The following is a 26,584-nucleotide window of genomic DNA, read 5'->3' on the forward strand; positions in this document are numbered from 1 at the left end:
AGCCTGGCGCCACGGGAAGTTGAAAGCTGCAACTGGACGTCGCTGCTTTTTTTTGGTTTTTATTGTTTTTTTTTGTCAGTTCAGTTCAGTTACAGTTCAATAAACTGCACGGAATTCCGCTCTATTGACCCAAAAATAATACACAAACCAAACAAAACACAGTCCAAAATTGTGTCTTTACAAAAAAAAAAAAAAGAAAAAGAAAACAGCCAGCATGCAAAATCATTAAGCAAACAATGAGCAAAAAATAGTAGTAGTAATAATGAAAAAAAAACGCCAATCACTCAAAAGGGTGACCAGAAATGATGAGGAAGGGAAGAGGGGAGAGGGGAAGGGGAGCAGGCAGCCGGCGGTGTGTTGCTTTTGGCCAGGCCAAGGCCAAAAACAGCAGGAAGAAAAGCTAACGCAATCGCAATCACACACAAGATGCCGAAAATACTTATAGCCATGATACAAAACTACAGACAGGCCAAGGTGAGAGATTCGTAGCGCAACAATCCATTGCTCGAACCGAGCTTCAAAGATACAAACAAACACACAACAACGATCAACTGAAAACGATCGGACGACAATCAAGTGGGATTCATGCACGTTGAGAGTGCATAAAGTGATTAACAACAGTTGCCAAAAGTATCTGCGAAATTCAATGTATCTCTATTAAGTCAGTGAGCTCATCTCACCTCATTTCATTTCACATTGATCGAGGAAGAACTTCATTGTTCTTCCTTTTTATTATAGCTTCATTCTTGGCTTAAAGTGAAACTGTGTGTGCTCAATGAACTTTAACAACATGCACCAACATGTGAATAAAAGATCTTCATCCATAAACTTTTCATCGTGTAAACCAAACATGTTGCCATCTCGCTCACTCAAGATCACGATCGCGATCGCGATTGTTCTACAAGTTTTATTGCTATCAATTTATGATGTACATTAAGAAAGACCCCCGCATAAATGTTTTGCACAATTCTTGTGAATGTTTTTTTATGACTGATTATCATTATCATATAGTTAATCTATAATAATCGAGTGGGTTAATTGTTAATTGCGAACAAGTTTTCTAAATGGCGGCGGCAAAAAGATAGCAAACCCTTGACCCAAATTAAGCGCGCTTTTTCACATGCAAAATGTGTCGTATATATATATATTGAGTTAACACCTTGCTCCCGATTTACAGATCGATTCGTAGTTGTTTTTTGATGGTGACTTCTCCACTCAGCTCAGCTCATTGTGCATTGCGCATACGCAGCGTGCGCCGTTGTCGTTGTCATTTTTGGGTCGTGAAACATTTGTGGACTACCTTGAACGACCTTGGCGACGCCGCCGTTGAGGCGCCTCATTTAACAACGCGGCTTTAGACAAACTTGGTCAAAATGCATCGACATCGACATCGACTCAAAAATCACATTTATAAAAAACATTTTGTGTTGTTCGATACCGACTTTGATTCGTTGTGCTTCGATTTTGTGTGCACCTGACTGCCTGTTGAATTTATTTCCATTTTGTGTGTGGGCCGCTTGAAATGGAGCTGGAGATTGAGAGCTGATGATGATGATGATGATGATGGTGTCATCATTGACACCACGACAAGAAACACAGAAACCGAATCCAAAACCGAAATCGAGATCGAGTTGTGGCGATTGTGGAGACAGGCGCCCGCCCACATGTCTGTGACGCCTCCCCGCCTCCCAATTTTGCGAGCCAACACACACACACACAGCTTTTGTGTGTAAGCCTACATCCGTCCTTGTGGCCAACAGAAAAAAAAAAACTAAACTAAAATAAATCAAATCCATTTCAGCTTTCACAGCGAAAGACAATTGAAGTTTGGTTTTTGTTTTTTTTTTTTGGCGTCGCCAAATCTGTTTCTTTTTTTTTTTTTTGTGCCATTTTGTAAATGGGTTAAATCACAGCAGACGGAGGCGATGCTTAGGCTCTATCAATGCTGTAATTAAACAAAAAAAAGAAAAAAAGAGCGATAATAATAAATATGTGTTAACGGTTTTAGCCTCGAGAATGGCCAGAGAATTGTGTTAATCAGTTGCCATTATGTGACGAGGCGATTAAACGCGTATTTTATGCGCCAACTTTCGCTGCAACAACAACAACTGCGACTTTTTTACTTTGTGATCAATGCCAAACAAACGATTTGGAAACCGTTACAATTTCTATGCGCAACATTTGATTTACCGAGTTGCGAAGAGACAGCAACAACAAAAGCAAAAACTAAACAAATAATAATAAGCAGAAAAAAAAAACCATTCGAAACACGCGCGAAATGTTTGCCAATTGCATTTTGTTACTGCTTGGAAATTGGAAACGAAATTAACGTTTGTTTTATGTTTTGATTTTGGGAGGAGGTGGAGGAGGCAGACAGTCAGTCAGTCAGTCAGTCAGTCAAGCAGCCTTCGTGACGCGACAGCAGTTTTTTTTTGCTGTTATTTTGGTTTGGTTTGCTGGCCTTGAACTTCACAGCTCCGACTTGCATTTGGAATTCCAAATGCCGAATTCGAATTGGATTTGGAATAGGAATTTAATTACGTTGCGAGATTCGTTTTTTCGGTTTTTTTCGTTTTTTTTGGCACGCAGCGAGAATCGTGACAAAACATTTGACAAATGTTATGCGATGGCGATTTCCAAATAGTTATCAACACACACACAAAATATATATCAAACAAAATCCAGACGACTAAACTAAGTAACTAACTAACTAACTGACTGTCTGTTTATGGACAACAACTGTGTGTTTGTGTGTGTGTGTGTGTACATCGATTTGGCAATCGAAAGCAAAAAGTTCACTCATCTTGTTCTTGAAATGTCGTCGCAACTCTCTAAGCTAAACTTGGCAACTTGACAGCGGGAAATAAGCTGTCAGACATATCCAGATCATATTTGTTATAACGAAAGCTGTCAAAAAAGAGTTGAACTTGATATCAAAAATGTATTTCGTGTGCAGCCACGAAAGAAAGTCAATAGGTTGAATGTCAAAGTGCGCTGCAATGGAAGTTAACTTGCAACATATAATTTGCAACTGCCAAAAAGTGAATTATATAAAAGCAAAACTAGTTAGTTGAATAGATAGTGAAATTATAGATTTGGTTGACTTACAAAATATATATTATATTCATATATAACACAAAAATACTTAAATATACCATAATCTATATTCGGTATATTGACTGCATTCAAGTACTGCATTCCAAATATACCAAAGCAACTAATACCCATTGTTGATTTAACTGACAATCTGGTATATTTTGTTTTATGGTATATTTTGATGGCAGTAGTATAGAAATATACCAAATATGTATAGGTAGACTTTCTTTTCTCCATATAAAAGTATTTTTTAAAAAACCCTCAAAGATTTTTATCTGATGGCAAGCGAATTTTCAAGAATCATAAATATTATAGTTAAAAGAAATAAATAAAAGGCATAACTAGCTAGTTTAATAGGTTATAATACTATAAATTTAATACTATAGTTTAGTAAGTAAGTTGCAGATCTTCAAAAAGTAAATTATAAAAAGTCAATGCTTGCTAGTTTAATAAATCATAATATTAAAACTTGATCAGCTAAAAGTAAATATGAATTCAAAATTAGCTGGAAATTGAGTTTGCTTAAAAAATATATACATATGTATATCATTTTATTGGGAGATCTTCAAAAAGTAAACAAGATAATTTATAAATTATATAATATTGCATATTTTTGTATCTCTTAATTTATTTATTTGGCATAGACAAGTGTAAAGTTGACGGTTATTGTAATTAGAATAAGTTGTAATATTTGAATTGTAATGACAACTACGAATCGCATTAGAAATGAATGTTGTTCGAGATTCTTTAGCGAAAAAGAATCGCGAATGCTGCTCGCTCAGTTGTGAGTTGAGCTAAGTCGTTAGACTCGTCGCCGTGTTTGTAACTTTATATGGGCACATGGAATGATTTAGAAATAAGAAGAAAAAAGAGAAAAAGAAATCTTCCAGCCGCAAGTTAACACGACACACAACACACAAACACAACAAAGAGCAAAACGAAAAGCGAACCAAACCGAACCTAACTGAAAACCAACAAACGGACAGACAGACGGACAGACAGACAGACGGACGGACGGAAAGACAGACAACGGGCCAACACCTAATGCCAATATTATTAACGTGTTTTTGTATAGTTTTAATTAGCATAATTTACATGCAAATGCTAAATAGAATGACGGCTGACGTGGCCAAGAGATCGAAGAGGGTCGAAAGGGGTTGCATGCATCAGAAGGGGAGAGGGGAAGGTGGCTTGCAAACCATTGTGAAATGTGTCGAGTGGTTTCAAAGTTTGATTTGACAGCTGAGACGACGACGACGACGACGACGACGATCTCAGGCGTGTTCCAGTGTCAAATTAGCCGCCATTATGGAGAATGCCGGAGGAGGTTTAACAACTCATTGGGTGGCGGAGGGAGGGTAGAGGTAGACGTAGAGGTAGAGGGAGGAGGGAGAGATTTCAACAGAGCACAGTTGGATTAGAAACGTGGGTAATAACAATAATAACCGGCGATGATAAATCATAAACAATAAACGCTTTTCATTACAAACTACAGCGTATTTAATTGTAATTGCAATGCAAGCGCACACAGCAACAACAGCAACACGAACAACAACAACACGAACAACAACAACACGAACAACAACAACACGAACAACAACAACAACTACAATTTTAATCATTGTAGAAAATAAAAACAAAAGATCGCGCGCGTTTTTTTTTTTGGTGCGGCGGCCACCCGCACAATAAAACGCGATCAAAGACGGCGTCTCTCCAGATCCAAATGTAGATATAGTATATATATAGTACATATATATAATACAACAAATGTGTCAAGCACTGTGTTCTCATTGCCTTTTCCGTGTTTGTTGCAAACAATAATCAAGCGAGCACCAAAAGTGGCTGCAAAAAACGCGCGCGACTAAAATCGCTTCGTTGTTGTTGTTGTTGCTGTTGCTGTCGATCGAACTTCAATTAGCTTTTAACTTATAAACTTAAGCGTTCAATAAATTGTTGCCAGCACACAGTCTGCCTGCTTCCTCTGCTTCCCCTCTCTCTCTCCCTCTCTCCTCCACCTTCGACTGGCAAATTCCACAAATGTCGCGAAACAAGTTTCGATTATTTGCAACAGTCGAAGGGAGGGAGGGAGGGGAGAGAGGCTGTGATTTATGCATGCAGCCGATTGTCGAGGAAATAAAGTGAGTTAGTAACTCAACAACTGATGCCAGCTGATTAAAGCCACAGCTGATCAATTGCCTGACCAACAGCAACAACAACAACAACAACAACAATAACTTTTTTGGCCCACAAACTTTGCAACTCGCAGCATCGCATTTTGCATTTGCATTTCCCAGGCGGAACTCGCTGTGGGGGAAAACACTATCTATCAACTATCAACTGCTAGCTATGCTTAGATTTTCACGCCTCAACTCTAAAGAAAGTCAGCCAGCCAGCCAAACTCTGCTCGACTTGAAGATACCCGTTAAAAGTGTTTGTATATATGAAATGATTTGTTCTTGCTGTGGCACTTAAAAACATATCAAATGTCATATTTGGTATATTGTTATAGTACTTCATTCGAAATATACCAAAGCAACTAATATCAGCTTTGGCTAGTATATTATATATACTATATATATTTACTGTTATATGGTATATGTTGCATGCAGTAGAAAAGCATATATGAAATGATTTTTTCTTGCTGTGGCACTCTTTTTATCAAAAAATATATTAAAAACATATCAAATGTCATATTTGGTATATTGTTATAGTACTTCATTCGAAATATACCAAAGCAACTAATACCAGCTTTGGCTAGTATATTTTGTACTGTTTGGTATATGTTGCATGTAGTTGAATATAAATATACCAAATATATATGTATGTATATGTGAGTAAGTGTTTTTTCCCATACAAAAATGATTTTTAAAACCGAATTTTCAGAAATCATAAATACTATAGTTATTATTGAATGTACCAAAAAAGTAATTAATAAAAAGACAACTGCTATGCTTACATTTTCACATTGCAACTCGACTTGAGAATACCTGTTAGAGAAGTGAATAAGTAATCCAGAAGTAAGGGGAAGTTTTTAATGATTTATTATTGGTTTCGCGCACTTAATTATAATGCACCTTTGCTGCCAGCTTGGACCGGGTATTCAAAAGAGTTTCTCTCTCTTGAGGAGGCGGCAGCGATTTACTGACTGACTGACTGACAGAGTGAGTGACTTATAGACCGGGTGACTGGGCCACAACGCCAACTGCTGCTTGGGTCACTTGCTGCTGCTGCCTGGACACAAATTGAAATTTGGCACGCGTTGTTGTTGACCCGCCGCTGTGGCAACTCCAACTGCGTTGGCGGCAACATCATGTTGCAACTTCGAAAGGCGGAGAAAATTTATTGCCACTAACTTTGACCCCATTTCCCAATGCGAAACTCTTATGCACAGAGCAAAACTTGAATAGCGTGAATAAAGTGTGAATGCGAATAGAGTACCCGAGTACTCAACTCATTCCAAGCAGCAGCTGTTTGTGTGCGCACTCAGTTGAGTGGCATTTTTATTGGCCTGGCCACAGTCGGAATCAACAATCGACAATCGACAAAATACGAAATACGAAAAACCACCTTCTCTCCATCACAAATCATCTGGGCAGGCATTAAACCATTTGGTCACCATAAAAATTACAACAACAACAACAAAACTATTGCATGGTCATAAAATTGTAACAGCAACATCAACTAATTTAGAACAAATGTTTTTTAGCTGCACAAACTAAATAAATAAAAAGTGTGGCGCAAAACAAAAACAAAAAATATTCAAGTCAAAGCAGCAGCAATTGATTTAAGAATGTTGAATGAGGAGTTTGATCGACTGATTTGAGAATTGCAATTAGTTTATTTATTTAACTATTCAGGATTTATATTTATCTTTTTGGTATTGTTTTTTAAATTTAAGTGAATTTAATTTTATTTATTACTTGAAAACTTATTTTTATTTAATCAATTATATTTTTTGTTTATTACAATTATTTATTTTTATTTTTTTTTAATTATTTTTATTTATTTTTTTTTATTTTATTTTTTTTTTTATTTTATTTATTTATTTTTTTTTTTTTTTAGTTTGTAGTTTAATTTAATTTTTGTTTTTTTTTTAATTGTATTTTGTTTTTAATTTAATTTTATTTGTTTTTCTAGTTTCAATTATTATTATTTTAATTGCTTATTTAATTTAATATAATTTGTTGTATATAATTTTTTGTTGCATTTTTTTCATATTGGTTTTTTAAAATTTAATCTTATTTTAAATGTTTTTTTTTTTGTTTTTTCATGGTTGAATTTATTGTTCATGTTGTTCAATTTAATTTTTCTTTTTAATTTTATGTTGTTATTAATTTAATTTAATTTGTTTTTTTTTTGTTGATATTTAATTATAGTTATTTATTTAATTGAATTATATTTTAATTAATTTAATTTGTTATATGTACTTAATTTTTTTGTTTATTGCTTTGTTTTTTTTTTTATTGATTTTTGAAAATTTAATTTCCTTTTTTCTAATATATATCAATATGTCTTTATAAATTTTCTGTAAAGTTAGAGAGTATCTAGTTAGTCGCTTTCATTTAATTGCCGCACTTTTGTTTGTTTGTTTTTACGACATTGGCTTTACTGTGTCGGTTAAGTCTACGCAACAGACTGGCCAAGAAGGTGGATGATGACGGGGAGGGTAGTCGATGGGGAGGGGGAGGCATTAGCTGGGCAAAAGGCTTTTTAAGTGGCGTCGCTGGTCGCTGGTCAGCGGGGCGTGGCAGGCTGAGGTCGCTGGGGCGGCTAACAAGCGGCCTTTGTTAATTTGCCGACAATAACAGCAACAACAACAGCAACAACAACAACTGATGTATAACTATAAATGTGCAGCGGCAATATTTATTGTCTTGACAATATATTTATGCAATAATTGCATTAAAGTGGTGCCATTAATTATACTTGTGCCAAGCCAAGCTCTCCTTCTCCTTCTCTCTCTAGCTCTCTCTCTCTTTCTCTCCAGCTGATCCCACGCAGTTTACCTTAAAAGTGGTTTGCTTCCCAGCTAAGCGATTGCACAACAACATCTCTTGTTCAGTGGATGGAGGGGGTGTGTGGGGGGGTTCTTGTATTCGCTAAGCATCTCCCGCTGCGTTTTGACCGCATTTACAGACTCTTTTTTATCGCATAGGGACTTGCCAGGGGAGGTGACCGGGGCAGGGGGCGTGGCCAATAAAAAAGACGGCAGCAAAAAAAAAAAAGAAAAAAAAGTGTTCTCAGTGATTTGTGCTTTGGTCACAAGTCGTGCGACGCTGTCTTTAGTTGTCATTTCGTTTGCCATACACGTCGCTGTGGCTGTCAATAAAAATAACAAAACATACATACATATATATATATAAAAAAAAATAAATAAATGAAGCAAAAAATAATAATACAACAATTTTCATTGGGTTTCCTTCGTTTCGATTTTTGCCGTCTTGTTGCGCATTTTATTTAAATTGAAACTAAAACTAAACAAAATGCAAACACTTTGAAGTTGCGCCGACGCCATAACGAGCGGACATTGCTGATGTTGTTGTCGGCAGCGTTTTGTTGTTGTTGCTAAATGCAAATTAAAAGACGACAACAGAAGCAATAACAACAACAGCAGCAACAACAACAACAGCAGCAACAACAAGTCACCCACAAGAGCAGCTAGACCCAGTTTACTAGCGACAGAATTTGCGGATGCGGAGACTGAGGAGTGGTGAGCGGGGCACATACATATAGACACTATATAGACATGTTATCACACCAATACACTCACGCCCAGCATGGAAGCGAGACTCTGTCAATTATGCGTCGATTCTGTTGAAGCTGAAGACGCGCTTTGCACTGCAAACAGAGTCGGGTATATCGATGCAGGCGAGCAGCTTGACACAGTCTTAAGAATAATAGCTGATTGGGGATATCCCTCTTATTGGATATCCCATATTTACAAAGATCTTCAATCTCTATTTAAGTTCGCTAGTAAAACATATTAATTATAGTATATTAGTTCAACTTATGAGATTACAGCTTCAAGCAACTTATCGATTTATCGAATAGTTATTAAGATTTTCTGCTTTCAAATCATAAACTCAAATTCTTAATTTGAATATGGATAATTCATAAATCATAAACTGACCAAGTAAAAATAAGTATAAGGCTTATTCTTAGATTGAATTTAAGTACGATCAAATATTATATATAAATTCATTTATTTTTCGTTTGCGTACGAATTCGTACATTATTACTATTATACAATACAATTCCAAAATCATTCATCATAAGATTTATTTTTACTCAAAATAAAAAACATTTTTGTTATCGAATGTTTGATATTTTTTTTTTTGTGTATTTGCCAAATATTTCTAATAAAAATTCTTCAATAAAGCAAAAACATCGTAATAAAATATCTAATATTTATATATGTTTTAGAAATTCATTACGATTTCGCATATCTAGATTTATTATTGATTTGTTTTCTGTATTTCTGAAGAATATTTGTGATACAAAGTCTTTTATATGGAATGTATGATTTTTATGCTAATTTATGCTGGTATAGAATATTTATTATGATAATGAAAATAAAATAGGATATTTTTATGCATTTATCGAATATATATCGAATATTATTCGTTTGTCAATTGTGTATAGAAAATTCGTTGCGTGTTGTTGGCAAAGTTTTTTTCGTTTTTATTTTATTTTTTTTGTGGCGCGTTTGTTGCGCCGCCGATAACAATGTGACTTTGTTATCGTTGCAGTCATGCCATGACACGATCCCGCTGCCGCTGCCTCTGCCTCTGCCACACCCCATGGTCGCCCATCATTGTTGTGATATGGAGTGGAGTGTGGCAGAGTGGAAACTCTTGCGAGTTGTGTTTGTGAGGCAAAACTGTGACTTCGACGACGACGACGACGACGCCAAGCGACTCTTGCTGCATTTTAATTTATTTCGTTGTGCCATTTTACGCAAATTGAGGACAGCAACAACAACAACAAGAACAACAACGGCAACTATATCTACAACAATAACAACAACGGACGGACACGCAATGCGGGCGTATTTTTCATCTTTTTGTTGTTGTAGTTCTTGTTATTTGATAAGAAATTGTCATTTGCCATGATTACGACGAGAGACTTGGCGTCGTCTAGAAAAAAAAATCCATTCCGATTCTGTTTCAGCTTGTTGTGCGTTTACACTGCGCAACCAAATTACTTTACACTTCTCTATACAATATTTTACTCTTTCATTATGCATATTTTATTAACAATTTACTTTATTCTTCTCTTTGCAGGTAAGCAACTGAACATGATTCTTTATATATTGAAGAACACAACTGCTGGCAACTGATTTGGTCTGGTAACAAATTTCACAAATATTACGATTACGATGGTTTCAATTTTATAAAGTATCTTTTTAAGCAGTTTTCTTACCTTTCAATGTTTTACTAGACTATAAAGAATTTCTATGTCTCTATTACTGCAAGCGATTTGCACAAAAAAAGTTAAATAAGCAGTTCTTTAATTGTCAAAAGATTTTATATGATTTTTTTTGTGTTTTTTTTTTAACTTTCTTTAAATTTGCTTCCTAGTAAGAATTACAATATTTAAGCAGCATTTCTATGTCTTTATTACTGCAACTTAGTTGCTTATAAAAAGAAGATTAATAAGGGTATTTTTTAAAGTTGTTTACTTACTACAAATTACAGTATCTGGGCAGCATTTCTTTGACCCTTTAAAGTATATATATTCGAAGTATATTTTAAATATAGTACTATATTATCTTCGGTATATTTTAGTATTTTGTGATATATATATATATATTCGGTATATTTTATGAATAATACTGATTTAATTCTTACTATGTTTTGAATACAATACTATATCAATATACTGAATATATCCTTTGGCTTACTTTAGTATATTAATATGGTATATTAATATTAATACGGTATATTTTAAAATGAATACCACACTGTTGTTTTGCCTTTATTCAAAATGGTTCACACACTCAACTTTAGCTTTCTTACTTGTTCAAACATTACAACATCTGCCTAGAATATCGTTAGTTAATTCCTTCGCTGTCTCTCTCTCTCCCTCTCCCTCTCTCTCTCTCTCTCTCTCTCTCTCTCTCTCTCTCTGTGTGCGCATCGTTATCTTTGTTGATTTGTGAGCATTATTTTGTTGACTTGAGATTAGCTCATTTCGAGCTGATTAGCCAACTGGACGCCTCCAACCCTCCACCCTTCACCACCTTCACTCCCACCCCCAGTTTGATGCGATTCATTTGAATTGTGCTAATTGAATTTGCCTTTTTTTTTCTGTTGCCAATTTGCCTGTCATCCGTGCTCACGTTTCGCTTGTCTATGCGACACGCCCACCTTTTTTTCTTCGATGTGGATATATGTATGTGGGGAATACCTATTACCTCCCCTTGCCCGTTGCCCGTTACCCGTCCCGCCCCCCGTTGTACAATTGGGCAGCTGGTTGCGCAAAAGTCGCGTTTAACACATTTATTTTTTTATTTTGTGTTTTGGCCAAAGCGATTTGAACGTTTGCTAATTTGGCACCTTTTGTATTGCCTTGTTTTATGCTTTGTGGGTCAACGGCAATTGAAAGCGTTTTGCCAATTGCAGTTAACCAATTAGTGTGTCCCTTAAAAGCGGGAGGTTAAGGGGTTTTTTATTGTCGACAACGACAACGATGACGACGAATCGCTTTTCACTTACACTGACCGCAAATATTTTAACCAATGGCCAATAATTGTTGCTGCTGTTTGTGTTTTTGTTTTTGTGTTTGTGTTTGTGGTTGCCGAAAATACGAAAACAACTTTTTAAGTTACAGCAACCAAGTGAGTTTTGGATCTTGTCTTTCGCTTTGTGTGTTGTGTGTTGTTGTGGTCTTTGTCAGTTCTTGGCCTAAATACTTGGGGCCATTGGCCCTCTCCTTTCTACCTTCGCCTAATGTGTGTGTGTGTGTGTGTGTGGCCCGGTCGCGCTCTTTATTATAAAATAATTGACAACTTGTGCGCTTTTATGGCCCGTCAGCAATGAGAGCAACAAAAAGTCGTCAAGTAAAAGCGAAACAACTGCGACGACGACGATGATGATGAAAAAAAAAATGAAATAACACGACGAGAGACCGCAACCGAAATGAAAAGCGCGAAAACTACAGAGTAAACGAGAGAGAGAGAGAGGGACAACGTAAAGAAAGACAGCAGCAAAAAGTAAAGAAGAAATAAATAAAGTGCATGTAGAAGTCGCATTGGATCGAAAAAGAAAGTACAACGACGATGTACCCAAAGAGAGTACGACGAGCGTAGAAACTTTCTGTTTGTCCAAAAGCAACGACGCGTCGCCAAGAAGACTGCAGACACACACACACACACACACACAGTCACAGTCTACAGCAAGCAAGCTGTGTGTGTGTGTGTGTAGATTGTGTAGACTGCAAGCAGACAACAACATCAAAGCAACACCAAACACACAACGGCGGCTGTAAATCAGATTGTCAAAACATTGCACTCACAAAAACTAAAAACTGAAGAACACTCTTTTTCTTCCTCTCTACGCTGTGCTGCCAACTTGTTGGAAAATGTGTCAATGGATTTGAAATTTGCAAAAAAAAAAAGATAAACAATTCACTTTGAGAGCTGCCAATTTGTGCAGCAGAATATTATATTCTTCATAAGATAGAAAACTGATATACAAGTGAAGTAAAAAACAGTATTAAAAGTAAGATATTATCGGTAATCCTTGCCAAGGGAGCTGCCGTTGGCGCATTGGGGCTGCCAACTGTAGAACGCTCTTCTTCATCTCTGCGCTGTGCTCTAAACTTTTTGGAAAAAAAGAGAAACAATATTATTCATATGATAGAAAACTGAACTGAAGTAAAAAGCAGTAAAAAAGAAGATAATATCGGAAGTCCTTGCCAAGGGAGCTGCCGCTGGCACATTGGGGCTGCCAACTATAGAACGCTCTTCTTCTTCATCTCTGCGCTGTGCTCTAAACTTGTTGGAAAATGTGTCAATGGATTTGAAGTAATAAAAAAAGAGAAACAATATTCTTCATATGATAGAAAACTGAACTGAAGTAAAAAGCAGTAAAAAAAGAAGATAATATCGGAAGTCCTTGCCAAGGGAGCTGCCGCTGGCACATTGGGGCTGCCAACTGTTTTGCAGAAAAGTTTGATGTGCCAAATGCTAACCATAATATTATCATAGATATCAACTTGGCAACGTTTTTGACTGCATAAGAGAGTTCTCTGCCATAGATTAACCAACCAAATTGATAACAATTTGTGGCGGGTGCTGCCAACCTGTGTAAAAATGCGGCAGGCAGCTCCCATAACCAAGCGAAAAATTGCATAAAAACTTTTAACAACAACAAGATATATTTTTTTGTTTGGTTTTGCGGCGCATTTGTTGCTATTATCTAATGGGCGGATAGGCGTGACCGGACAGCAGACAGACTGACTGACTGATGGTGGCTGCAGGGGGAGGAACGGGGCGGGTGGGGGCAGCGCCACATACGCTGTCTGCTCTTTGCTGTCTACTGTTGTCGGCGGCGGCAGTCGTAAGTGGGGCTTTTGAGTGCAAAGCATAAACGCACAATGACTACGCTGAAAAAAAGCACAAAAATAATAATGTGGAAAACAAATGATATACCAAAGGCAGGCGGCTTGAACAGGCAGTGAACGACTGCAAGATATCCTGTAGCAAAAATAAGATAGTTAAGGGATGCAGAAATTATATTATTATTAATGCTTACACAATATTCTTATTGGATCGACTTATTTATTAAACCAATAAGAAAAGAGAACAATCAAAAAAAGTGCAAGCTAATTTTATCTTAAATTATATTGAAATAAGGAAAAAGAATATAAGATTTTATAGAGAAAAATTCAAAAAATGCGACATGAATAGAATATTATATAATGATTTATTTCAAACTAGCACAGAAAAGTGCAGTCAACAGTTTTAATAACAACAATTAGAGAGAACTTTATTAAAATAATAGGAATACAAATAATAGAACACATTTTTCCAGAAGGTGTTAAAAGTATTTTAAATAATCGAATACATTTTTCCTGAAGGTTTTTTATTTCATTATGTTTTATATCAAAGAGTCAATAATCAAAGTTTAGAATGTTTTATTTTAAACTGTATTTGAACTTGTCTTTCATAATTACATAGATATATGTTTAAGCCTTGCATTAAGTAAAGCATTTACAGGGTGTGTGAGCAACGAGTATTGCTGCGTACAGTTTGGGAGGCGCTGATGGCATTTCATGGTTCAATGCCAAGCGACGTCGTCGTCGTCGTCGTCGTCGGCCAAACCCAAAAGGAAACATTTCAAGTTACAGCTACGGATTTGCTGCTCGGTTTGTTGTTTGGTTGTTAAGTTGATGTCGTCGTCGTCGTTGTCGTTGTTGTAGTTATAGTTGTTTGCTGCATTGTTAGTTGTTAGTTATTAGTTGTTGTTGCTGTTGTTGGCTTGGCTGATTGTCTTAGTAGGTCTCTCTTTTGGTTGGGCAACCTGTCGAGCTCTTGTCTGTCTGTCTAGCGCTGACCGTCGCAGCAACTGGGCGGCAGGCAGCACGACAATGTGGGCGCGACGTTGACGAGGGGGGGGCGGAAGGCGGGAGGTTGCAAACTATTGTCGCTAAGTTGCGGTAATTATTATGTCAGTGTTTTGTGGACACCGCGGCGACGTCAACGTAGACAGTCGACGACGACAATTGAACGACAATCGGTAATCGACAATCGTCGAGCAAAAGACAACAACTACAGCGACAACGACGCCTGCGGCATTTGCAATTAGCTTTTGATTTGCATGCGCAACGTGTGTGCGTGTGTGTGCAATACCACAAAAAGGGCGAGAGAGGAGAATGGAGTAGAGGGACTTGAACAAAAGTGAATTTAATGTGCATTTACATAAGTTGAGATGGAAGACTTCTTTAGAAGACTTAAATATCCTTTTCGGCAGCTTTAATTGATGCCATAATATAAGCAGCGATGGGGAGAGAGAAGAGGGGGCAAGCAGCAGCAAGAAAAATGCGCGTTGGCGTCGCCTGTTGTCGTTGGCGCCACTTGGGGCAACACACACACAACACTCGACTATAATTTGTTAACTAAATTGCCGCATGCACAATTTATTTACGATGCAAAATAATTAATCTGACGTCTGGCGACTAAGAGGGAGAGAGAAGGAGAGAGAGAGAGAGGTAGTGGAAGAGGTGCAGGGAGGGGTTGGCTGGCTGGCTGGGAAAGGCATTCGGTGTGGCGGCGGCACCTGAAGGACAAGCAAACCAAGCTGCTGCTGCTGCTGCTGTGGTTATTGTATTTCAGTCGGCAGCAACTCCGACCACATTTACAGCAACAGCTACAAATTGAGTATCCGTGATATATGCTGCTGCTGTTGTTGTTGCTGTTGTTCATTCTCGATGTTGTTGTAATTACATTGCTAGCTGCTGCTGCATTGGCCAGGTCCAATTAGAATGGCAACGCGAGACCTTCCCAACTTTGATCTAAATAAGTCAAATCCAGCTAATCGAACTCGAACCGAGCTGTGCACAATTTGCGTGGAATGCGACAAATCACAGCTTTAAGGCGACTATCGATAGTTCAAACTGATGTCTCCTGTTCGATTGCTTAAATTACAAGCATAGAATCTGTTTTGCACTTTGCTTTATATAGTATCCCTCACATTACACTTGGTATTACTATCGATAACTATCGATATATTGTTTTCAGCTGCTTTTAGTTGATTTGCATTTTTGTTACTATCGATATATATTATTTTCTATTTATGCTTGTTAGTCAATTGACATTTTCGTTATATGGTATCCCTCACATTACAGCTCAGATTACTATCGATAATTATCGATATATTGTTTTCTGCTGCTTCAAGTTAGTTGATTTGCATTTTTGTTATTATCGATATATATTATTTTCTATTTATGCTTGTGAGTCACTTGACATTTTCGTTATATGGTATCCCTCACATTACAGCTGAGATTACTATCGATAATTATCGTCTTATTATTTTCTGTTGCTTCATGTTAATCTGAATTTTTGTTGTAAATTTTGTAACTTTAGTGTGTTTTGCATATTTCTTTTCGATTCTATCAACCCAATTCCCTCATTTGGCTGGCGTCATTTCTATCGATATACATATATCGACATATTACTACACTTTCTACTTCTTTTAAGTATTTGTGTGTTGAAGACTCATAAAAATAATGCGAATTTACAGTACTATGATTATTCTTTATTATCATTGAAATTCTCTCGCTTTAAAGTTGGACGTTACTATCGATAACTATCAATATCTTAATTTACTGTTGTTTCACTTTACTTTCTTTGCCATTTTACTGTTCTTAAAGATGCAATAAGAAGCTTTACAGTGTTGCTAGGCAAGCTGCTAAATTATTCAGCAGTCTTAGTCGCTGTCTTTCTCTCGCTCTCTCTCTCTCTTTCTCTTTGGTTGTTGCTAGCAAAGCATTTACGCACTTCAAGGCCGTTGGGCAGCTGCCGCAGAATAATGAATGAATGAATGCAAAGCAACAGCGACAGCGATAGCAAAGAAAAAATGACACAAGCAAACGAAGTAGAAGCGAAACGTTGTTCGTGAAGTTGGAAATGTGTAGAGATGATGGAAATGGGAGTTGTATGGAGAGATGGAGAGATGGGCATATGGAGAGTTGTTGTCGGAGAGTTGTCGGATGCCAGCTAAGTATAACAATTTTCCCTCATAAATTATGCAACAAACACATTTCCTACTTGCAACGAGAGCTATTTATATTGTTGTTGTTGATGTTGTTGTTGTTGTTGCTGGGCTTTTTGTCAGCGGCGGCCCTGCAAGCATTGCCGGCAAGCCACAAGCGGATGGATGCCACAACACACAGCAACACGTTGCCGCTGCTGCTGTTGATGATGATGATGGAGGAGAAAAAAATGCGGACACTGCTGCGAAAGTCGCAACCGCAAAAACATTTGCAAGCAAAAGTGTTGCTGCCGCAGTTGTTGTTGTTGTTGATGATGTTGTTGTTGCTCGCTGTTGGCCAACTCCATTTTGGGGCACAACATTCCATTGTCTATTTTGTATTGCGCTTTGTCTTCGCCTCAATTGCCGCCAGTCAGTCAGCCAGCGAGCTAAGCCAACGCGAAGTCTTCTCTCCCTTCAGCCTACTCCCACAATCATCCCTTCTCCCCTTGCCCCTCTCTCTTCACCCTTGCCTGCTGCTGTGAATATGTAACAAATGTTGGCAACAACTTTTCTTTATGTTGTTTTTGGTTTTGTGCGTTGCAATGCAATGCAAATTGTGGCAAGCAAGGGCTCCACTTGCCACAAACTTCTGCAGCTGCTGCAACATGCTTCACTTTCGCCACATTGCAACAGAAAAGAAGTTAGCGGAGCTAAAATCAAAGTGTGAGGAAGAAACGAAGATGCAGCAGGTAGTAAGTGCGAGCGAGACAGCGCAACGCCCACGCAGTCAAAAACAAAACAGAATGCGTTCGAATAATAAACAAAATTGTTGTTGAATTTTAATTACGTGACAGCAACTGCAACAACAAGAAGAGCGAGAAAGAAACGATAGCATAAAATAGAGAACCTGAGAGAGAGTGAGCGAGAGCGAGAAGGAAGACGGTGGCTCAGGAAGAAACTTAAATTGAAATTTAATTGAAAAAATGGCGACGAACAGTCGAAGAAGAAGTGTGGCGAAAAAAGAAGAAGACTGCGAGAAGGCGAAGGAAGAAGTGAGGAGGAGCAAGAAAGGCGGTAAAGAGGTGAAGTAGGAGGGTGGATGAAGAGGGGGGAATCAAGCGAATGACAACAACAAATACGAAATGAAAAGAAAACCGAGCTAAGAATAAATAAACATTAATTTGTTCTGCGGGGTCTGCAAACAAATTTTTACTATCAAGTGTAAAAGTGTGTGCGTGTGTGTGTGTAAGTGTGCGTCGCTCAAATTGTGCATATGAATGAAAAAGATCGTGCGCATGAATGAACATGGAACATGGAACATGGAATACGAGACAAGAGCGAGACAGAGATGCAAAAGGGGTAGAGTAGGCAAGTGAGAGAGAAAGAGATGCAGGAGTGGGTTGGGGATGGGATTGGAGAACAGACGAAGTAGAAGGCAACAAACTGTTTGTTGTTCATTTGTGAGTGTTGCCTGGGCGTGTGTGTGTGTGTGTGTGTCTGGATGGATCAATGAATGAATTACAAACACAAAATACACACACACACACACAGTGGCTGCAATTGCATGAATGAATAGTCCGCAACAAAAGGCGAATACATTTTTCACTTTGGCAATGCAATGCGATGCGATGAATGATCAAATTGATCAATGAGCTGATTCTGATTCTGATTGAATGAATTAATCTGAACCTGAGATAAGCAACAACAACAACAGTAGCACTCAATACACTCTCACCGTACTCGACTCTGTGTAAATGAAACCCAAATCCAAAGCACAAGCCCAGCAGCAAATCAATATCGATCAGCTGTGAATAATTCATAATTGCAACTTGATCAAATCTCTTTGTAAATATTGAGAGCGTAATTGATGCCCAGCCAGCTACCAGCAATTAATTACGACAAATAATTATTGACAGACATTTTATACAGTCATTTTGAATGTTTTATATTCATTTTATAATAATACATTTCAGTAACTAGATTACATCTACTGGCATATGATCACAAATCAGTTAATTCCCAAGTCATTTAAATTTTTCTGAAGTTAATTTAGTATTTAAATCACTTGTTACTTTAGTTTTTTTTTAAATATGGCCACACTTTTAATGCAAACAATGTGATTGATTTTTGTTTAACATTTGTCTTATTCAATGATATATTTAATGCCTGCATTAATGCAAACAAATTTGCGCAAGATTTCCATCTTGGTTAATGAAAACTCATTGCTCATGTGTGAAGCTAGTTTGCGGCTGCTGTTGTTGGTGCTTACAAAGCTTACAAATGGACATTCGATGTTATCGATAACAGGCGGCGATATCGTAATTAATAGTAATTAAATTTGCTGCTTATGGGCAAAAGTGGAACCTCTGGTTCTCCTTTTTGCTTCTTCTTCGTTGCTTTCTTGTATGTGTGTGTGTGTGTAATGCTAACTGTACAGTTGACGACGCTATGAATGGACATTGGCCATTGAGTAAATCCACTTGGACAACAACTCATCCAGGCCTACGCCACTCATCGTTTGACCCATTTGCAGAGCAGCAGCAGCGATTCTTGCTGTCTCTCTCTCTCTCTCTCTATTTATGTGTGTGTTGGTTGCCTTTTTGTTGTTGTCCAGAACGGAAATAGCAACGCGTGCTGCACACACACAGACTCATTGAGAATGCAGGCACATGTTGTAGAAATCTTTACGCATGATTTTGCCTCATTCTGTTGCTGCTGCTGCAACGCGGCGAGGCGAGGCGTCACGCCAACTGACCCTCCCACACCCCCTGCACACACACACACACACACACACACACATACACATAAGTGCATCCGCTGCCTGCTCCCACTTTAGTAGTCTCCCTCTCGCTGATTGCATTGATTGGTTTCATCGCGTTGCACGCACGTATTGCATGGGCATCTTTGCGTGGCATAGCTGATTGGGGGATTGGGGGCGACAACGACGCTGCTGCTGCTGCTGCTACGTGACGCGCATTAAATGCTGCCCAGTCGCTGTCCCAAGCCCTATTCTAGTTGCATTCCCATCTCCACTCCGCTCCTCCGCTCCTCCTACTCCTCCTCCTCCTCCTCCTCTGTTTCCTTCTAGCAATTGCGCCCTTGTGTCGGAGTCGTAATGAGTCCAATGCCAGCTCTTTGTTGCAAGCGTTAAACTATGGCTATGGCTGCATTCAATTAACGGAAATTGAACTGTCCACGCAAGAGGAGTCAGGAGAGCGAAAGAGAGAAGAGCCACCCAGTCACCCACTAAGCTAAGAGAGAGAGAGAGAAAAGAGATGAGTTGAAGGCTTTGTGGCGAGACAGTAAATCGAAAATAAAACTTCACTTCACTTCACTTTTACTTGCGACTTCAACTCAAGCGGCAAATGGTAAACGAGAGTTGCCACAAAATGCGGCAGCGTGCAACACATTTTTTTTGTTTTTCGTGTTTTTCATTTTTGCTGCAAGTCATCCAATGCCAATTTTCGTAAAGTAAAAGCTGCCTGAATGCCTGACTGCCTGGTCAGCACATGTTTGTTGACCCATTTCAAGAGCCTCCTGCTTGCCACTGACTAGCGCTGACATCATCATCATTTCCCCAACTGCAGCATCATATTAATCATCTGCTTCTACTGATTATCACCATCATCATTATCATCATCATCAACAACGTTGACCATGATCTTGGTCAGTCGTCGTGTCAACTTCCTTCAACTGCAAAATAAAGTTGTAAAACTGCAAAAGTGCAAAACAAAAACATAAAACATCGCAAGCAACAATCATCATCACAACAAATAAATAAATAATTAATTCACAATTAATTTGGCGTTCACACGGGGCGTGCCACACAGTTCGGGGCGTGGCACAGCCCCACCGGGGGCATTGTCCATGTCCATAGTCAAAAAAAAAACCAAAATTAAAAATACAACATCAAAAAGCGAAATTCCAACGTGAGTTCTACGACCGTTCAATTGACCGATGAAACGCGGCAAGGTTATCGATTGTTGTGCTGCGTTGTGACTTGAGATCTTTTTAATGAGCTGTGCGATCGATAATTGCGTATCGATTGCACAGAGAGAGAGAGAGAATTTATCAGCAACTGACATGCTTTTACTTGTTATACGCTAATTAGTAGATAGTTCATATATACGCTCTGCTTTTAAAGTGCAAGCGATAAGTTATCGATATGCTACGGTCGCATAAAATGCAATGTTTTTGCGACAGAATAACGATAATACATTAATGATTAGCGCCGAAAATCTTAAATGAGCAAATCATCCAGCAATTGTTAAATTGGTATGATAAATCGGTGTACTATCGATAGTACGTCAATACGAAACTATGACAGGATAACGATAAATACATTAATGCCTACATTTGCAATTTTTAAATGACTAAGTAAATCATCGATGTATTATAAATATAGTTTTGAGCAATCGTTTAATTTGTATGATAAATCGGTTTACTATCGATAGTACGTAAGTGCGATAGTACGACAACACAGTAAACAGTAAATCATCCATGTATAATAAATATAGTTTTCAGCAATCGTTTAATTTGTATGATAAATCGGTTTACTATCGATAGTACGTAAATATGCGTGCATTAATTTATTATAAAGTGCAGCTATCGATAATTAAGCATTTGCTTTACACACACACACACACAAATGATTCACTGTGCGAATGCGATTGTCTAGTGTATTGTGTGTTGCATGCAACGCACGCGCTGCGTGCAAATGGTGGCAAGTAGAAAGGCTCAACGCCGTCTTAACTCTTTCTTTCACTTGGCCAAGACATTCAGTCAGTGAGTTAGTCAGTTAGTCGCTTAGTGAGTCGAGCCGGAGATGGAGTTAGAGTTAGAGTTGGAGTTGGAGCTGCAGATGGAGATCAGACCAGGCTAGACAGGCTTCCACACAACACAACACACAACCACTTGGACTTTGAGGTTGCGTGTCTGGTAATTTAACAATTTTTTCTCATTTTATTATTATTATTATTATTGCTATTGCAATTGCAATTGCTTTTTGTTTGTGTTTGTGTTTTTGTCTGTTTCTGTTTCTGTCTTTTTGCATTTATTTTCTAATATGCACACAATTTATTTGTGTGTTGCTTTTGCACTGCAGCTTTTCATTAATTTCTATTAACTGAGTTTGAGTTTTATTATGACGGCCAGTAGTGCCAAGTGCAGCAGACGAAGACAGAGACAGGCAATTGATTATCATGACGACGATCGAAGACTGTTTCACCTACCTGGCAAATGAGACTCGCGCGCATGTTGATGCATGTTCGCCGATAAACGATTAATTGCACTTTTGGCTCATTGTCGGCGGCACCAATTGATGATCTGTCTCTCTCTCTCTCTCTCTCTCTCTCTGTCTCTCTGTCTTTGTCTGTTTAGTTTCACTATGCAGTGCAATGGTCTCTCTTCCTGGAAGGCGCATTCCTTCTTTTGAAATGCAGCGTCAACAATTCAATCGACGACTGACGTCGGCGGCGGCATTTTGCTTTTGCTTTTGCTTTCCACGATCTTTCGCCTCAACTCAGCTCAGCTCAGCTCGGCAAGCCACCCAGAGTTGGCCCCCAACTTTTGCCAGCCTGATCTGTTGGCTAGCCACAACTATCTGTCCGTCCGTCTGTCTGTCTGTCTTTTGAGTTCTGGCTAAAGAGACGCGCTAATGGCTCAACTAACCGGCAGTCATCGTCATCGTCGTTGTCGTCGTCGTGAGAACCTTTTTGCTGGGGCCAATGGCCAAGCAATTAACAACAACGACAACAAAGTAAAAGCTGTCAGGGGAAACTTCTCTCTCTCTCTCTCTGTCTGTCTGTCTGTCTGTCTCTCTCGCTCTATAAATCGCGCGCTGTATTTCATTATGCGCTAAAACTTCGGCTCTCTTCAGGCTGCATTCTCTGTCGCGACTGTTGAGACTGAGACACTGAGACTTTTAAAGCGACTTTACTTTAACAACGAAAAATTGTTTCCATGAATTTCCCACATTTTCCGCGACGTCGCTGCAGCACCAGCAACAACATCAACAACAACAACAGCAAACTCGTTTCCATCAAAACGTTGGCGGCCAGCAGGCAGAAAACACAAAAACAACAACAACAAAAAAAGACTTTCAATGGTCGCCATCCCTGCTTCTTCTCCCTCCCTGGACGTGATGTGCAATGCATTCGCTCGCATTCATGTGTGAAAAGCATTTCATTTCCACTTTTCCATTTTATTTTTCAACTGCTGAAGCTGCTGTTGTTGTTGTTGTTGTCGTTGTTGTTGTTGTTGTGTTTGCTGCTTCCCAGGCTTCAACACAAAATTAGCATAATTGCAACAATGGAGAGCAGAGTTGCCACCACCACCGCCAAGCAAAAGCTCCCTCACGCTATCCGCCCACAACCACGCCACGCCCCCATTTGCAAGCTTGTCACGCTGCACTCTTGACCTCTGTCCCCAAGAAGTAAGTACAAAATAAAACTAGCACAGAAACAAGTGAAGAACTCAGTTATACTCTAAATTAAAACAATCCAAAAAACAATTGATTAATTAGGTACTGAAAAGAATTAAAGGAAAAGGGAACATTTGTATTAAAAAATTTTGAATAGATGAAATTAAATAATTAAAATTTAGCATATAAATATAAAATACTGCTATTTGATAAAAATACTGAATTGGTTTAAAATAAACTCCATCGATTACAAAATTTAATAATTATAATGAAATTCATTCGAGGAGCTAAAAGAGAAATACTTAAACATACAGTTAAATTTAATATTAATGAACTATTAAATGAATTTGATAATAATAAGATAGTAAAGTATAAAAAACTCTTTATCGGAAAAAAATACTGAATAGGTATAAGATAAATTCCAACAATTAAACATTTTTGTAAACTGAGAGTTGCTAAAAGAGAAATACTTAAACAGATAGTTAAATATAATAATATAGAAAGATTTTGATAACAACAAGATAGTAAAGTTTGAAACATAAAAGATGAATAACCTAGATGGAACTTTAATCCGTTAAAGAATCGTGGATCAAAAATGACCAAATTTAAAATCTATATTAATATTATATAGGTGCACTAATAAATAAATGTTCAATGTTAATGTTAAGAGAAAAATAGTATTAAACTAAAGATAGATTTTGTTATTGATAAATTGTAGAAATATAGATAAATGTAAAATGAGAGCAGAGGATTTAAATGAAGCTATAATCAGCTAGAAAATTGGTGCTCTTGGCCTGAGTTGGAGTTAATCCATTAATCCAACTGTTGATGCTTTGCAGACATCGCTTTGAAGTTGAACAGTTTTCAATGCCCTTCTTGTTGCACACAAATATTTTGGTACAACAACATTCACAACAAGAGTCGCGGCAGCTCCTCCAAATCCAATTCCAAAACTTGGAGTTGAATTTGTTGTTGCTGTTGTTGTTGTTGCTGCTGTTTTTGGGGGAGTACTGAAGCGAACCGGTTGGGCCATGGCACATTTTTGTGCGACTCGTGTTAATGCATTTTGATGACTGCTTTTTTTATAGCGTGTGTTAAGTCGTCTCCTCTTTGATTGTATAGTATATTGAGGTTGCTTCATTTTGAAACTGATTCATTTGGCCAAATAAATAGGGTGAGGGAAGAGAAGAGGAGCAGAAGAGAAGAAGAGAAGAGAAGCGCAACGGTGCGATCTTGAAGTGAACTTTAAATGTGAATCGCAGTTAGTTGAGTGCTGCTCACTTGACAGCAATTTGCAGTTGCATTTTCGAGGCAGCCCCTTTCCCTTTGTTGCAACTACAAATTGTTGCTGTTGCTATCGTTGTTGCTGTTGTTGTTGTTAATAATACTTTGACTTTGGCCTTTTGTGGTTAACATAATCCAAACAAAACGCTTGGCACCCACAAAAAACGCAGTTGATTGACAGAATTGGGACGCCGCACACACACACACATACACACACACGTACAAGTACATTCGTGTAGAAACACGCACATGGGCAGCATTTGAAATCTGCATGCGTGAAACTTAACGAAGCGTTAAAGTTCAAAGCGTTGAATTACACGACGAAACACTGAAACAACGACAACAACAGCGACGGGGGGTGGGAGGGGTGAATTGTAACGCGGGCTCTTGGCGCCTTGGTTTTGACTTTGGGCTCAATTCGGCAGCGACAACGGCAGCATCTCAGCAACGGCATCAGCAACCCACACGCAACATGCAAAAATCACAGCAGCGGCAACAACTACAACAACAACAACAATAACAACAGTGAAGACGGCCTTGGACGACCCTTTCAAGTTGCTGGCAAGCCAAACCGAGCGTCGATTACATCATAGGTCAAGCAAAGATACCAAAGCGACAGCGACGTCGACGTCGGCTTCTTGGAAGGCAGCAGCAGGCCACGAAAAGTTTTGCCACTGAGAAACAGCAAATTTAACAGTTAGCATAATGATGACTCATGCAATGGGAACGCTTCTTGCTTGCTCTCTGCAGCATCACTTTCTTACACAGTCCTCTCTTCTCCCTTCTCACACACTCACACAACATTTGGGTGCTGTGTGAATGCGACGTCGACGTTGAAGTCGAAGTCGGCAGCGAACTGCGTCACCTGCGTTTGATGACTCAGCGCACAGCAATGATCTGTTGTTGTTGTTGTTGTTGTTGTTGTTGCTGCTCTGACTTGCCATGGAATTTCATGTGACACCCCTTCCTTCTTTCCTTCTGCCTCTTTGCATTTGATCTTTCGCTTGAACTAGCTCACAGAGTTGCATAGCTCGGACTTTGACTCAGTTCAGTTTGTCACTTTGTTGGAACCAACTCAATTGAAGTGACAACAAATATTGTTATTTTTGTTTTCTATGTTTGGCTAACTTTCCGATATTTTTAAGTTCATTTACTGAATTTTGGCAACACAGCATACAACACTTTTTCGACTACAATTTAACAGTTTAAAATGTGAGCATATTTTATAATAGTTTTATGAAGGCTCTGCAGTTACTTTACAATAAATGTTAACACAAAAAAACTACTTTACAATAAAGTTTAATAAATTATTGTTTTAAGAAAATTTGACTGAAGTTTGGCAACAACGCAACCACACTATGTTGAACAATATTTTACTGCAACTTAACATTTGAGAATATTTGGTATTAATGTTAAGATCTGCTTTACGATCGAGTTCAAGACATTTTTGTGCTTGTGGCTCCAAATAAATTTAGACAACTTTCAAGCGAATTTATTGAACTTTGGCAACAGCGTATGTTCAATTTATGGCAGAACCATTTACTTTAATTTAATAACATGTCGTTTGAGAAGATGTTATATTCAATTTAATCGCATAAATCCAACAAAGCTGTCAAGAAGTCTTCAGTTACTTTACGATAATGATCGTTGTTTGATTGCTTGTAGATACATTTTGACTGGTTTTTGAAAACGTATTTATTTATTTGTTGAGATGATTGTCTGGCTACCTTTTGCGAGTTTTATTTCATTAGATCTGCATATACATATTTATGGCGGCAATTTAATGGTTTCAAGTGTGGGAATATGTGTAGCATTTATTGAGTCAAAAAAGGATTTTTGCGCATTTCAAAATGATTTTTGTTGAGCAATTTGTATGCAATGTGCGACTCACAATTGTTGTTTAATGTTAATTGTGAAGCAAATAAATCTTTTTAACTGCCGCTTTAAAGTGTAAAAAAGGTGTCTGCAAGTCGTTCAAAAGCTGCAGTTATGATTCCATGGGAACAGGAAGAAATCAAGTCATGTTCTAAGCTGATTGCGTATTTTACTTGAGCTGCTGCTGCTGCTGTTGCTGTTGCTGTTGATG

At 38.1% G+C, this 26,584-nt stretch overlaps 1 protein-coding gene and 1 long non-coding RNA gene across 4 annotated transcripts in view; one reads left to right on the forward strand and one right to left on the reverse strand.

Annotated features, from left to right (window-relative positions):
- LOC133847050 (death-associated protein kinase related) overlaps nucleotides 1-26,584 on the forward strand; it is a 67,861-nt gene that overhangs the window by 26,872 nt on the left and 14,405 nt on the right. The gene's annotated exons all lie outside the window — the stretch shown is intronic.
- On the reverse strand, nucleotides 8,256-12,755 carry LOC133848276 (uncharacterized). Its single transcript, XR_009895244.1, has 2 exons — nucleotides 12,613-12,755; nucleotides 8,256-8,415 (listed from the first exon to the last, which is right to left on the reverse strand). It is a non-coding gene; the product is annotated as an uncharacterized LOC133848276 (long non-coding RNA).

The sequence above is a fragment of the Drosophila sulfurigaster genome, chromosome X (genome assembly GCF_023558435.1).
Source record: "Drosophila sulfurigaster albostrigata strain 15112-1811.04 chromosome X, ASM2355843v2, whole genome shotgun sequence".
Lineage (NCBI taxonomy): Eukaryota > Metazoa > Arthropoda > Insecta > Diptera > Drosophilidae > Drosophila > Drosophila sulfurigaster.